General features: G+C 44.1%; 1 protein-coding gene across 2 annotated transcripts in view; it reads right to left on the bottom strand.

Annotated features, from left to right (window-relative positions):
* PLPPR1 (phospholipid phosphatase related 1) overlaps nt 1-15,281 on the bottom strand; it is a 124,696-nt gene extending 109,415 nt beyond the window's left edge. For both annotated transcript variants that reach the window (XM_033086562.1, XM_033086561.1), the window contains exon 1: nt 15,007-15,281. The gene's annotated coding sequence lies outside the window, so the exon portion shown is untranslated. The remainder of the gene's footprint in view (nt 1-15,006) is intronic.
* Nucleotides 15,282-15,756: the final 475 nt, after the last annotated feature.

Genomic DNA, 15,756 nt, shown 5'->3' with positions numbered 1-15,756 from the left:
GGAGACAACAGTAGCACAGCAGAGTGGAAGGTGACAGCAAAAAAAGAGGTGAGCATACACTGAGGGCTGACTCAAAATAGTCAAACACACGTCTGGCTGGAAGAGAAATTGGTGTTTATTGTTTGTCAGCATGCACAACATATGTGCTTTTAAATTGTACTGTGAAAATGCCCCCTGGAAAACATTTGAAATCAAGGCAACGTAGTCCATTTCTTTAATTACTTATTTTAGGCATTAGCCTTTTTCATGTTAAGTAAGATAAAACTCGAGTTGTTCCAGGGGAGATTTAAACTAGATATTAATAAAATTTTCTTCATTGGTCAAGCACTGGAACAGGCTGACCAGGAAGTGGTGGAATCACTGTCCCTGGAAGTGTCCAAAAAACATGACAATGTGATGCTTAGGGACATGGTTTAGTGATAGATGTGGTTGTGTTCAATTAAAGGTTGGACTGGATGACTCCAGAGGCCTTTTTCAGCCTTAATGATCTATGATTGTATGTTTGAAGGGACGGGAGCACGTAAATATTGGGTCAAACGGGGACCCCAGTGAATCAGTAGAAGCTTTCCCACTAAGTTTAAGAGAACCAAAGATCTAGTAAATTCTATGAAAAAAACATAGCAACAGTAAGGGGAAAGGTAGTCTGAAAGTCTCTTGCAGCATAGAGTCTCCAAATGTGAAGGAGTTGATGTCAAAAGGTCTATAGTATAACACAAGAAGTGTATACACATGGACTTTATATGCCACTTATTTTTGTTCCTATTTAATTTTCAGGTCTGGAACAACGGTCAGGATAAGAATTGCAAGTTTTACCATCATAATGAAGATTTCTGAAAAATAAGCTTTTTTTAAGAAACACAACCATTAGAAAGAGTTTGAGTGCTTGCATTAATCACTGCTTAACCTGAGCAAACCAGAAATCAGAGGAAAACACAATTACTTTTCTGTTTGGCCTAATTTCATCCCACTTAACTCAGCTAATGCCGTGCAGTACATAAAACAGGCTATGTGCATAGGGTTGTATTTCACCCTTCATATGAGACATGAACCATCTTCTGCTATAAACCTGTATAACTGCACTGCCTGCAATGAACCAGGGCTTTGTCAGCAGATCAGTGCCACAAGCTGCATGCTCAGACAGAGACAGGGAGGAAAAGAAACTTGTACTTCTCTGGAGTATATTTTTAAGGCTCAGATACCTTTTTAGAAGATGCTTCTGGGACAAGACACGCATTACTGTGTTTAGAACATCAAAAAAGGAAACTCCCTGACTGCCTGCATAGGAGATTAAACCAAGAGCATGTTCTGAGTGCAGTGGCAGAGTAGAGTTCTAAGTGCTGTAGGCACAGCAACAAAGGAGCTGCATGGCCATAATCCTGACATAACAGCTCTGCAGTATAGGGCTGGTTCAGAGAGATGACATTCTGTGTTAACATATGCATGAGTTGCTAAATTGTTTGAGCTTGGTCCACTCTGGAAAGGCTTTTTGATTTGATGCTTTTCATTTCAGCCAACAGTTTCATTGCAGCCAGTTTTTTAAATTGTCTGATTACAGTAAATTCACGAATACAAGCCACACTGAGTATAAGCAGCATCGCCGGGTGTTGGCAAACATTTTGGTTTTTGTCCATAAATAAGCCGCACCCGAGTATAAGCCGCTCTGTCGTTTGCAATGAGGACCTGTGTGCAACAAAGTTGCCAATTAGTAACAGAATTGCAGCAGGGTGGGGTTTACTGGCTGGGCTTGGGCTATGCAGGCTCGGCCCGCTCGGGGCTGCCGACGGGGCCAGGTGGCCCAGCTCGGCGCTGCCACTCGGCGGGGCTGCTCATGGCCGGCCACCGCTGCCACTGGGCTCGGTCACCCTGGCCCAGCGCTGCCCCGTGGTGGCAGGCAGGGACGGAGCCCCCCCCGCTCCTGTGGCGGCAGGCGGGGACAGAGCACCCCACCTCCTCCCCAAGCCGCGGTCATGGCAGCACGGGGCCCCCGCCTTCCCCCCGGGCCGAGGCAATGGCGGCACGGGGCCCCCCGTCTCTCCCCCGGGCTGCGGCAGAGGAGGGAAGGAGAGAGCTCTCCCGCCTCTCTCCCCGCCCCCCGTGCTGCCTGCAGGGAGCCAGGCCCCACCTGCGGCGCAACAGAGTAACGATTTGTAACAATCACGAAATGCCGGCTTTTACTGGCAGGTGCTCGGCTCGGCACCCTGGCTGGCACTTCTGAGGTTGTAAATGTCAGAAAATTATTCACATATTAGCCGCTCCTGAGTATAAACCGCATTTCCGGTGTGGGAGCAAAATTTTAGTCAAAATGGTGTGGCTTGTATTCGTGAAACTACTGTATCTTTCTGAGCAAATATAGTACTGCTACATCACGTAAGAACAAGTGAGTCAGTAAACATTTGGTTTTTTCCATTTCCTGAGATGTTTTGTCTGAAATAGGAAAGTAGTTTTCACATGCAACCTTAATGGGGCTAGCAATTGCTCTGGTCAATGGTGAAGGACATCCTTTGCAATGAGTACTGGAAATATCAGTATTTCCAGTATATACCCCTAGATGCAAGACTCGAAACATAATTGTAATTTATTTTATCTATTTATCCTCATGCACACCAGGACCATTTTGAGGGGACCCCATCTTCAGCTCAGCCTGGAAGGTATAGAGACCAACTGTCTCTCATTCCTGTAATGTTCTGTCATTGCCAAAACAACTGATGCTCACAAAACCACTACCTTTAACACCATCATTCCATTCCCTTCCTTCTCTACCTCCACTTTACATCATTATCATTTGCCTGGCCCCCACCACTGAAATCCTAGCTCTATCTGAGGTCTCGTATTTGTCAAACAAGTATGTAGTGTCCATACATTAAGTGCAGAGTTTTGCACAGTTTGAAACCTAAGAGCTACATCCTTCCAGCACCTCAGCAGTTGTTTGTAAGCTGTCAATGCTCAAATGTTCACTCATTATTTACAGCAAACTGATAAAACAGGGCGTGAAATGCTTCTGCTACACTAATGCGGAGGGAGAGAGAAATCCTGAAAATTAGTTTCCAATTTCCATGTCACTCACCTGAACTGAAATACTTCTATTACTTGCTGTGCTTTACAACTTATCAACAACACCTTCCATCAGAAGAGCTGTTTGAAGGCTTAAAAGCAAAATAATTTTTAAAAAACTACCAGTCTTGAATCACTGATGGCTTGAACAAAATGTTGAGTCTCTCACTGAGGCCCTTAAGGCTTAATAATACCTCAAAACATGCAATTGCTACCAAGAATGCCTTCACTAATATTTCCCTGTAATCTCCATTCACTTTTCTGACATGATGCAGTGACTGAGGAAGTTTTAGCTTCCTTCTTCTGTCATCATCACAGGTAGATGAAACCAAAACTGTAAGAGACCAAGGTAAATCAGGATTGAGAAGACCAGTGTATTAAGGAGGGGCAAGACTGGAAGGCTGAATATCCAAACAAGATGGTGAGAGAACACCAGACTACTCTGGTAGTCAAGCTGGGAACAAACCCAAAAAGCATCTGATGCTTGGAAGCCAGGCTGTTGAACACTTTGCCATTGAACACCTGTAAGGAAACAAACCCCAAAATGCTGCACAACTTGGATAATCACATTGAAATATTCATTTAAAGCAGAGAAAAACTGAGAAGTTCTGGTACATTAAGTGTTCTGAGGAGGATGAAGGAAATGGACTGGTTTAAGTCCTGAAGTGCACACCTCACACATATGACTTGAGGGCAATGGGTGTGGACAGAGGACAGAAAAATGGTTTTTTCAATTACAAGACGACAGAGTAGATGACAAGGGATAAAGCACCACATAAAAAACCCATGCTAGCCTGAAGTTAGGGAGGACTTGGGTATCTTGACCTCCTTCACCTTGCTCTGCTCATGAAGACATTCAATGTCAATCCAAATCCACACAGGCATTGATCCTGCAATTTCACTGGGGCACAAATCTCAAAATGTGCTCTCCTGTCCTGCCATGAACTTCACTTGAAAAAATGTTCTCACTGTGTTCTTTCTGTTCTGATTATCATACCACTGACTGACTCATTCACCTCCTCTTGCAAAACAGTGTAAATTTTATTCCTGATTTCTATTTCCCTTGTTGAATGGTTTATAATAGATGTAAATAAACAAACGTTCCCCTTTTAATTTATTTTTTAATTACCTGCATCGCTGACTGGTTTCTGCTGAAGATCATCAAGCTAAACAAAATTCTACAATCAGTAATAGTCAGAATTTTGCTGGGGATATCCATCCCTACTTTGAATAACAAGGAAGAGGAATGGCAATTTTAAAATTATTGCTTTCTACTGTTCCACAATACAGTAATATTTTTAAAAAATCATTCCACCTCACATCATTGCAAACACCAAGTGTGCCCTCCATGCATTCAATGGCAAAATTTAGTATGAGACCTGTGTAATGGGATTTGAAGCTGAACAGCTGTTTTGCTAGCCCTCTATACCAGGGCAAACATCTTAGAACCAGGAATCAGCATGATCTCAGCAGGAATTTTGAAACCATAAAATACATATCAAAAGAGTAATAAAAAGTAGCCTCTCACTCAACAAATCATTCTGTTCTTTTGAAAATTACAGTCTTTTGAAGTATTACTGTCTTTGGAACTCACATTTCTCACATTTAGAAACCAATTTTCCTGCCCCGTAAGAGGAATAATGCAACCAAACATCTGCTCTCAGGTGAGTGCATTTTACATCTGTGAAACCATTTCATTGAGTTATTCAGCCAAGAACCCCATGAATAACTTTGGACTAGATTAAGTCATCTTTCATGACTGTGAGATACATCCATCAGAGCAAGTCTCTGACAGCAGCAGATATTGTCTCTACTGTATAAATGAAGCCAACAGAGTAATTCCTTCTAAGATAAATGAAGCCTTACCATTATAAAAGGATGGCAACATTAAGAAAGTGTTATGAAGATGTTAGTTTCCCAAGAAGAAATGACTGAAGAAGACAAGGTTGTATGTTAGTCAAGGTGATGTGTGGTAAGCAAATGAAGATTTAAAGAAAGCAAACCAAAAACCAGTCTGTCCTAAAACACTAGTCAAGTAGCTATTTCTAGCATCAGAAATGAAATTCTAAAAATGCCTAGGGAAGAAAAATACAAATTTTGTCAGAAATTTCCTTGCTGCTGCTAATGCCAGAGTCTGCAATGAAAAAGTCAGTCAGTATGTGTACCATCAACATCACCACTGTCCCTGTCCTGAGGAAAGTAGGAATTCTCTCCTTTGGCTGTCACTCTCTCTTTGCAATGCTGCTCCAGGCAGCTGAGATGAGACAAGCAGCGCTGTCCTAGGACAGCACAGACATTGTGGACATTCAGCTGCCTCCAGGAGTGTGACAACCAGCAACACAATCATTTTAAAGCAAGCACCTCTCAGAGCTCAACAGGGTAATGATGTTGGTGTTCATGCCATCCTGGACATGGGTAAGTAAAACAGATCGCAGTCACGTAATGAACAACATATTCCAACTTTTGGCCTACCTCCAGATCATCAGGGACATACTAACATCCATCCCTAATTTAACTTTGTGTAACCTGAGATGGAATACAGTTTATGTCAACTATTAATTAAAACTATCTATAGTAATTATTCTCAAACATCAGTTATCTGATAATTACACTACTTTTGAGCAGTGAAAGAAAGGTTATAGGGCTGCTGGGCTGCAAGACATTATAGAATGAGCTCCTTCTTGAAAGGGATTAATTGATGTCTGTTGTGGGTTGGCGAGGTTTAGAAATTTTTCCCATTATTGTGTTAAGCTAGCCGGGATGGCTCTCCTATTAGCCGTTAAGAGCTGGAGATAAAGGACTGCTGAAGCAATGATGGCCCATTAGGGAAAGGTGGAGTCCTGCTTTTGTGTTCCGCAAGTAAGAGGACACTGGGGGTAGGAGAACCACACAGCTCGCCGGCCGAACTGGAGGAGAGAGGTTCCGTTTCTCCTGTTGGGATCAGGCTTCTTGGATTTGGACTGCTAAAGCTTTCTGTTTCCTCTGAACAACTGGGAACTGGGACGCCCACGGTGAGCAGAGTTTCCTTCCTCTCACCCTTTTCTTCCACCTGGGGTGGTGAGGCCATCTGGCCCCCTCCCCTGCCCCTGCAGCAGCCGCGACTGAGAAGCCGCCCGCCCTGCTCCATCGGAGAGCCATCGGTGACTGACAAAGGGACTGGGACTGAATTCCATTCTGTTCTGTCACTGTTTTTTTTCTTTCGTATAGCTGATGCTGTTTTTGTTTGTCTTATAAATATTTCAGTAAAGAACTGTTATTCCCAACCTATACCTTTTTTGTGCCTGCGAGTTCCTGAATTCCCTTTTCCTGGTAATACTGTCCCTTTAAACCGGGACAATGTCGTAAGAGATTTGTTTTTCCTTTGAGCACCCCGTTGGTGTTGATTCCAAAGACATGAGCATTTGATCGGATAAATGACTGCAGATTAATTGCAAGTCATTATGTAGTGGAAAATATGGACTGCCATGCCAGGAGATGCAAAGCTATCTGGTATTAAAAAAAACGCCAGCAAGTTTCTATATTATTTCCTTCACTCAAATATTCTTTCTAAGAGAACAAAAACCGCAGGATGATAATGAGGCTGATGCTATTTTTTTTTTATGCTATTAATTTTTTTTGCCATGCCCCAGTCAGAGTCTCTTTCTATTGCTCTTTGTTCAGACTGGTATTAATATTTCTTCATGCAAATAATGTATTAATTACTCCTACAGTGATTACAAGTGAGGTCTGATACCATGCTTAGGCAACAAGATTGTTACAGGTTTTATAAAAAAATGTGTTTCAATCTTCTATTTCAAGAGCTGTTAGAGTGGCAGGAAAAGCTACCTTTGGTGGTCCTTTTTCTGTAAGGACAAATGCAGTCACTTCCTGAGGCACCACAGGCAATACTGAATAAATGCAATGCTCCTAGCTCACCCCATCTGTGCTTCCCATTCTCTTAAGGGGCCTGCTGCATCCAAAGCAAAGAGCAGCAGAGGGGCTAGGGAGCACAGTTTTCGGTCATCAAATCTAGCAGGTAGTTGAACTCTGGGTAAATAAAATTACTCAAAGCAACTGCAAACCATGAAGAGAGATAACAGTGATACAAAGCAAATAAAATATTTCAATATATCTGAAATTATAGCCTATTTTTTCACTGTTAGCAAGAAAAACAGCTTATGGCTTTGGTCAACCCAAAATAATCTTCTTCCCAGCTCCTATTTATTTCCCTCACTGAACCACAAACTCATGAAATTCTCTGTAAAAATCCAAAAATTGAACACAGATACATAGACCAACAGAATTAGCAGACATAGGGGTCCTTCACTAGATCCTTAATTTGTTCTCCTCCTTCAAAGCTCACATCCCTTCTCTAGATTCCAAAGTCAAAAGTAGAATCTTCTCCGTTAAATTCATGGCACTAATACATTACAGAAAAACAGATAAACTCTTGCATGGAAATAAACAAAGAAAATAAACTCACCCCAAATAACGCTATACAAAGTGGAACATAATTTTATGTTTGCAATTTTAAGTAAACATAAAACAAGACCTCAAAAAAAAACAGCCTACAGAAAAAAAGAAACAAATTGTATGCTTAATATTTCTGCTAAGTATTTTGGGCCAAAACTTTTCAAATCTGAGTAATTTCTGGCAGAAATCTGTGTGTTGCAGAATTTTATTTTGCCATAGAAACTGCTTGAATAAGAGAAACAAAGCCACAGACCAATCATTTCTAGTCAAAATTTCCTCCTCTCTCATGCAAATCATACAAGTCCTTGAACAGCTTCTCTTTAAAGATCACCTCTTGCAGCACAAGCAGTTTTTCTCGCTGAATACCTGTGAATTAGTAATATCCTGCCACTGCCTTGCATAATCTGTGAACTGACACAAGTGGTTTCCAGCCCTGAGAGCTGAGCCTGCTGGCAGCCCGTGGGGTGTCCAGGTGGACATCCCTTGGATGTGGATCACACCTCCTGTGGGATGGGCAGCAGAGCAGATTCACCTGGCCTTGAGCCACCTCAGCATTGCTGCTACAACTTCTCTGCAGAGCTCCAGCTGAGCATCACGAACATTTCCTTTCCTTTCACAGCTGCCACTGTCCTTACCTAACCTCAGGTACCTGAACGTTCCTGAGCTGTTTCTCAGATTTTCTTTGGGTCACTGGCTGCACGCACTGGGGCACACACGAGGGCAGCAGCAGATGTGCTGTGAGTGACAGCCCCACGTAAGCAATGGCCTCTCTCCAATCACTGCGGCTGCCTGAAATGATTATATACAAATGATTTGTCTCTTCTGTTTTTGGCAGCCTTATAGTGGTAACATGGCGGCCACAACCCATGAACCACCTCTAGTTTTCCCGAAACCACAGGCTGTGCCAAGGGGCTGCCCTCTGTCTGATGCTCATCAGCACAGAAAACCAACCTGCAACCATGAAGCCAGGACACCACTTAATGGCTGGAACAGATGACCTTACAGGTCTTTTCCAGCCTCAGAGGCTTTATGATTCTATGTCTGCATTCAGAGTACTCAGCCTGAAAATACTGTTTGCTGGCAGCAAATAGTAGGGTCTCAGTGAAAGCCTCAGGAACCTGGGTATTTCTTGAATGGTACTTTATTTTTCTGATATTTGATTTGCTGAAAGACGTTACCTACTTGTGATGGCTTTTGTGACTGGCAAATTGTGCTACATCTTCTCACATCTTACAAAATAACACTCACTGTATTCTCAAGATAACTGAGAACAATTTGTGTGAGTGATGCAAGGATGTGAAACCTTCATCAGTTTGTGGCTTACATTTGCACTGTGGAGAACTGAAATTCCCTTGACTCAGCCCAGTGTTTGAAGTATAATGCTGGAGACTGGTTTCTTCTGCCTGACCTGGTCCTGCTTTTAAGAAATATACCCACTATCACCATGTATTTTTTAAGGTGGAGCCCATTCTACCAGCAATTCACATCCCTGAATACTCCAGCTGTTACATTGATCCACTGACAAGAAATTTTTCACACCCAGTTCTTTAAAATCTGTTCCACTTTTCACCATGATGGATCACAACCAGTGGTTCTGCAATCTCCCCAAGTCACACCAGTGATGTGCACACACTTCTGTCCAGCACATTTTCCCTGCTGATTAACAGCATTCCCAGCACAGTGAATGGCAAGACACCTCCTCAGGTGTCTCCATCAAAAGCATTGCTGTGCTCAGAGTAATCTGTGGGCATGGTCCTTACTAGGAAACAAAAGACATTGGGAAATACTCTGCCATAAATGGCATTTGGGGGCATCCTATGGGGCTGTATTTCATAAATTTTATAAAATACAACCCTGTATTTTATAGGCTGTCCTGCTCTTGTCCTGCTTGTCCTCAGGTCTGCCTGCTGACCACAGTATATCCCAAGGTAGAAGAGCTTAGCACAGGAGATCATGAGCTTGTACAGCAGGCTTGCTCTGTGAGAGGCAAGACTCCTTCACAAGACTGTGTAAACTATGTAAACTCTAAATTGTTCTTCATTTATCCAAATACAGCATGCCATCACAACAGCATTATTCTGACAGGTTAATGAGTGTGTTTCATCGGTATTACAAGCAAGCTTTGAGCACAAAAGAGACTGATTTAGGTGTTCTAGAGAAGAAAATACATCCTTTCACAACTACTCTTCATTTTTCCAATACTTTGCCTTTCTCCCATAAATTATTCTTATGGGATGCTCCAAAAATCCCAGCATTACACAAAGTTATATTTTTCAAGTTTCTTGCAAAATATTTCAGTTAATTAAGAACAAATAGCCTGGTGTCTCTTAAGTTCATTTGTTACTAAATGTCTCCCTCCATGCACAGGGAATGGAACAAAATCTGGAACAAGCAGAAGAACAAGCTACCATAGAAGAGCTACCAGCAATTACTCACCAAATACAATAAATTATTGTATATGTGGAAAATGAATGTACTTCATTTTGTTGTCACTGAGCATTTTACAAGCGTGGGTGACAGAAGGACAGAGCAGAATACAAATGTGATACAATTGCCTCTTGCAGTGTGTGTTTCTATTGAAGTTGGATTTTTTTTTCTCCTCCTCTCCTTTTGACAGATTTAAACTGATGGATGGTGAAGTAGGATTCTGAATTAACTGGAGCCTCAGTTAAGCAGCAAAAAGCAGCAGAACAAACGTCTGTGGAAATTGCACACTGCAATCTCATGCTCCTATTTGAGTTATTTAACAGAGCAGCTCTTCTAATAGGGTCCAACCCTCAGCTTCTGTAAAAACCTGTTAGCATTGACAATCTCTAATTCAGGTTCGCTCACATGAGACTCTGCTAGGGCCAACCAGGCACGAGAGACTTACACATCTCTGTATACTTCTGGAGACTTATACACCATCTCTCTTCAGACAGGAATGATACTTGATTTTGCAATTGTGCAGAGTTCAATTTCAAAATCAGTTCTACCTTCTGAGATTTTAATAGTGGACTTAGAGCTATTAAGAGAGTTGGGGGTCTCACAATCATTTGCCATGATTTCTGTAAAACCTCTTTGTCTTCAGTAGCAAGAGCCATTAATGATAAATGTTGCTCCTCCATTGGATAACTTTTCTGAGCAAAGGATCAGCCTTCCACTTGCCAGAGCACAGCAAAGAGAAAATAAAGTCAAAGAAGGTGTGTATTGTCAAGACTATTTAACAAGTGGCTTAAATGAGTAGAGGATGTGTGGCCGTGTGGCATACTGTATGGTCATGAATAACACTGACACTCTCTAAGCACAAACCCTATTTTAAAAGCAAAGGATAGACAAGCTCCATAGCTAACTTTAAACCTCTATCTAGAAGACACAATTCTGTTATTTGGCAACAAGTTGCATGACTTTACAGTTTATGCTGGTCCTCAGACCCCTAGAGGAAATGTTAAACCAGTGATCAACACGTTCCTGCACATGGATCTATCTTGAAGCCAATTCTTGTTCTGGTTAAGATACAAGAATAACACAGCACAAATCCTTCAGGAAAATGGATCAAAACATTGTCTTATACATACAAGCCTATTCTGTCCCCACTCCTCTACCTGTGGCCACCCCTTTCTGATTAATTATTTCTTTGATCCCTCCCATACAACTTTCACTATAACCAGAAAGTATGGCACTCCACAACACATTCCACATGCTCTTACAGGATCGCCTGTACCCTGTACTAATTAAGCTTGACCCTTTCAAAATTAAATATAGAAAATCCACACAGGTAAGAAAAGTTATCTTGCACTTCAAGGTTGGATAGATATTGATCCACTTGCTTATCAGGGAATAAAGCAGTGCAACAAGTTAACAGTATGAATGATGCTATCCTCCATTCCATAGGACTGTGTGGAATTGCCCCCCCTCACTGTTACATGTGATTCACAGAATCATAGGGTTGAAAGGGACTTTTAAACAACATCTACTTTCAACCCCTCTTCCATGAGAAAGGACACCTTCCACTAGACCAGATTGCCAGTGGCCTTGAACACTTCCAGGTATGAGGCACCCACAACTCTGGGCAACCTATTCCAGTGCCTCCCTACCCTCAGAATAAACATTTTTTTTCCCCAAAATCTAATTAACCTACCCTGTTTCAATTTGAAGTCACTCCCCCCTATACTGTCAGTATATGCTTTTGTAAAGACATCTGATTGTTTACAACACAGACCAACTATTCAGCTCTGTTTTGACAGGTACAAGCTACCAATAAAGCATTTTTTCAAAAAGGGATAAACAGGCGAATGCTGAGCCCATATCTAATGACCCAGATAATAATTATTCAGAGTAGACAGTAGAAGTTAGATTCTGTAGCCTCTCCTTTTCAGACCCACGTCCATCCAACAGACGTTGATGGTAGCACAATTTTTACAAAAGCATGAGATTTTTACAAAAGCATGAGATCAGGACATGCATCGCGAACAACAATGCCCCTCACAATGGGTCTCTCAGTTGCTGCCAAGCAAGCATTTCTGAAAAGCACCACTGAAAAGCATGGATATGCAAACAATACCTAAATAGGGAAGAGAGGATATGCGAGCAAGCTGAAGCACCTGCACACACTGGCAATAAACATACTGGTCATTATTTCTTTGTTTATGTGCCATCGAAACATCTATCTATTAAAAACTCCAAGAGATTTAGGTGTTCTTCAGGAAACAACCTGGTTTGCAAATTGATGTTTTCAGTGATTAGATTAAAAACAAACTAAAACACACTGAAACAATACAAACAAAACAAACCAAACAAAACATTGAAAAATGCCCTCTGAAAGCTAAGTCTGAAGAACTCCAAGTAACATCAAGCTGGGCTGTCTGAAGAGCAAGGAATTCCTCCAGAGTTGGAAAATTCAAAGCACAGAGCATCACTTCAGTCAGGCAGAGCCACAGCAGACACTATGCAGCAGGTTCTGGAGAACTAACTTCCCAGTTGCCAAACACAGAACACAACTGAACTGGTGTAACTCACATGAGAATCTCACCTGGGAGGCAATGCTTTAAAACACAGCAAAGATCTAAAAAGAAGTCTGAGGTGTTCTCACTTACTCACTTCCTAAGGAATAAGCTTTCTGGTTTCAGTCACTCAGAACAAGGTTGCACAGCTGATTTCGCCACCCTTGGGTGAAAACTGGTGGAGAATTGACCATGTATCACAGACTTGCTGGGCACAAACCAAGATAAAGTGAAATGACAGGCACATAAGTCTTCTGGCATCAGCACTACAGAATTAGTCTTTGTTCTATCTTTATTTTGAGGAAACAAAGATGGGGAGAAATGATCTTGAAGACAAATCTTACTCTTGAAGAGTCACCAACTGAAAAAATTTATTTCACTGTAACTTCACTCAGTATATAGGACAGCACTAGTGGATTAAGGAAATGTTTCTTTTAAGCACTGATGATGGGTAGCTGTTTTCTGTTAAAGAAGTTTGAATATCTTGAGGGTCTAGTGCTACACTAAGTGACAATTCCAGAATAAAATCCCGAAATAATATTCACAATAGCTCCTTGTCAACACAATTGGAAAAACACATGTCCTCCATGTTGTTGTATTATCCACACAGCTACAAGATAGTTATGGCTGCAGAAAGTATTAAGAAGGAAAACTAGAGCACAAGAAAGTAGGCTAATTAGTTCAACACTAGCTGATGGAAGTAATAATTATAGATATGTCTACCAATTTTGAAGAACACACAAGGAACCAAGTACAATGGTAGGTAGACTCTGATCATTGAACAGAGGCAGGAAAGAGTGAGCAAAGAAAAAAACATCAAAGTTTTTCATGACAACCAAAGCTGTCAGAGAAAACTGAGCTACAGTACTAAATAAAAAATCAACTGAAAAATCAAAAATCTCCTGCTACTGAACTCTCTCAACCCAGACAAAATGTCTCCAATTACAGACCAAGCAAAAGGTTCTGTAACTGAGCAGTTGTGACTACATGACTAAGGAATTAAGGATATGGTTCCCCACTAGTTCCTCCACTCCTCTGATCTCATCAATAGCGAAAAAAAAAAAATCTTTATTGTGCATTGAAACAGGTTAATAAGCACCAGCAACCAGCACCGTTCTGACCAGGTTTTTGTAGTAATTCTACATACGCTGAAACAAGTTCACATCCACTGTATCAAAGGAGAAATGCCACTTGATATCATCCTTGCTGAACGTGTTGGTTTAGTTGTCTTTTTCAGCACCACTGCTTTTCTACTCAGAGTGGGCAAAAGCCAACATTGAAATATGTCACATGAGAGCCAGCAATGGAAAGTTGGAGGAAAGGAAAGAATACAAATAAATACAGGAAGGTAGTAAAGAATTGTTGTCATAGCTCCTAGTGCTTGACAGTTCCTCTGCTGATCTAAATTTTGTCCTTTTTTCTCCCGTGTCAAGCCTTGAAAGCAGAGTCACTTCCTGTACAATATATTCAGTTACCTGTGGACAAATGCATAAAGGTCTTCCTCTCAGATCTTACCAGTCTTTATTTTTATAAACAGCCAACCCAAAAATCAGACCTCAGAGCAACAGAGATGATTTAAAAGAGAGGGAGGTCCACAGCAATGTCATCAGATTAAATGGGATCCTGAAATTCAAAGACTGGGGGGAATCCCACTAAAGCAGCCTCAGCGGTAAAGCCCTTCTGCAGCAACTCCTGCGGAAACCTTCCTTCCCAAAGCAAGCACAAAACCCCCACTGTACAAGAACTAAAGGTATTAAAAACACTACGTCTCGTGCCCAAGTGGAAACAGGCAGAAATCCGTGCACAAAGCCGTGATGTGTGTTTTTTCTCCACATACCCACCCCATCTGCTGGGGCCCCTGCTCTGTCCCAGGTGCCTTCACGCCCCACACCGCATGGACGAGCGCTGTTACTCTGGCACATTTATTTCTCAAGTACTCACCCACACGGAGCCAGAGAACTACTGTACAACCTGAGAGCTTGGAAATCTCATCTCTCTCTACCTGTCATTGGCAGCTGATCAAAACGCCCGCATTTCTCTCCCTTCCGCACCTACAGAGGTTTTGCAGAGATGCAGAAAGACCGAGTGTCAGGGGTCTCTCAAAGCATCCGGACCTGACAAGGACATGGCACACGGTGACATTTTAGCATCTCTGCTTCCAAGCCCCTCTCGCCGCATGCGGCGCGTCCATCACGCCCTGCTGCCGCCGCCGCAGCCTCCTCCCGAACCGCAGCCCACCCGCACGGCTCGGCGGCACCGCCGCCCGAGCCTCTTCCCGGGAGGCGTTCTGTCGGTGTTCCCGGGAGGAATCCCGAGGGAAACGGCGGGAGAAGGACCACCCGGCACCTGCCATGGGAAAAGCGGCGATGCCCCCGCGCCGCTCCCGCCATCCCCGACATCGACCCCCCGCATCCCGCATCACGGCCCGCTCTGCAGCACGCCGCGGGGAAGGCACCGCCTCGCCTCGCCCTGACCCCCGCCTCCCCCTCGGCATCCCCCGCCGGCCCTCGACCCCGCTCACCCCGCGGCGCGGCGGCCCCGCTACGGGCGGCGGTCTCCGGGAGGGCGTGCAGGCAGCTCTGGCCGGCCGGGCATCGTGGTTCGCCCGCCGCCGCGGCGGGGAGGGCCGGTTTCGGGACTCTCTCCCTGAGCCGCTGCTTCCTCGTCCTCCTCGCCCCTTCCCGCCTCGATTCCCCGCAACGCTGCCCGGGCGAGCAGAGGCTCCACTCCCTCGCTCCGCCGCTCCTCCCCTCCTTTCCCGGGCACCGGACCCGGCTCCAGCCCCCGCCCGGCGGCGGGGCGGAGGGAGGGGACAGGGGCTGGCCGGGAGGGGCGGGCGGAAGGGAGGGGAGGGGGAGCGGGACCCCCGGAGCCGCCGCGGTTCCCCAGCTCGGCCCCGTCCCCGGGGCTGTACCCTCCCTGTGGGCTGGAGCAGGGTCCAGCGTCCCGGAATGTCGCTACCTGCGCTCGGCGGTGGCCGGACGTCTCTGCCTGCCCGGTGCTCCTGCCCCGGTCCCGCCGCGGGGAGCACGATGCTCCAGGGACTTGTCCGGCACCACGACAGCAGGACTGCATCGGGACAGAGGGATGCGATCTGGGTGACCCGCAGCGGTGTTGGTGCTCCAAAATCCCGGGGGTGCTCTGGGTTAGAGGAGCCCTGAAGCCAGGAGCACAAGGGTGACCATGGGGTGGAATGCAGGTCCTGGTCCGGGAATGCTGGCGTGCCCTTTTCCCTATGCCTCATGCAGGACACCGGGCAGGACTGAACGTT

Source organism: Catharus ustulatus (assembly GCF_009819885.2).
Source record: "Catharus ustulatus isolate bCatUst1 chromosome Z unlocalized genomic scaffold, bCatUst1.pri.v2 scaffold_29_arrow_ctg1, whole genome shotgun sequence".
In the NCBI taxonomy this organism is placed as follows: Eukaryota; Metazoa; Chordata; class Aves; order Passeriformes; family Turdidae; genus Catharus; species Catharus ustulatus.
The sequence above is the reverse complement of the archived record's forward strand: the minus strand, read 5'-3'. Positions and strand labels throughout refer to the sequence as shown.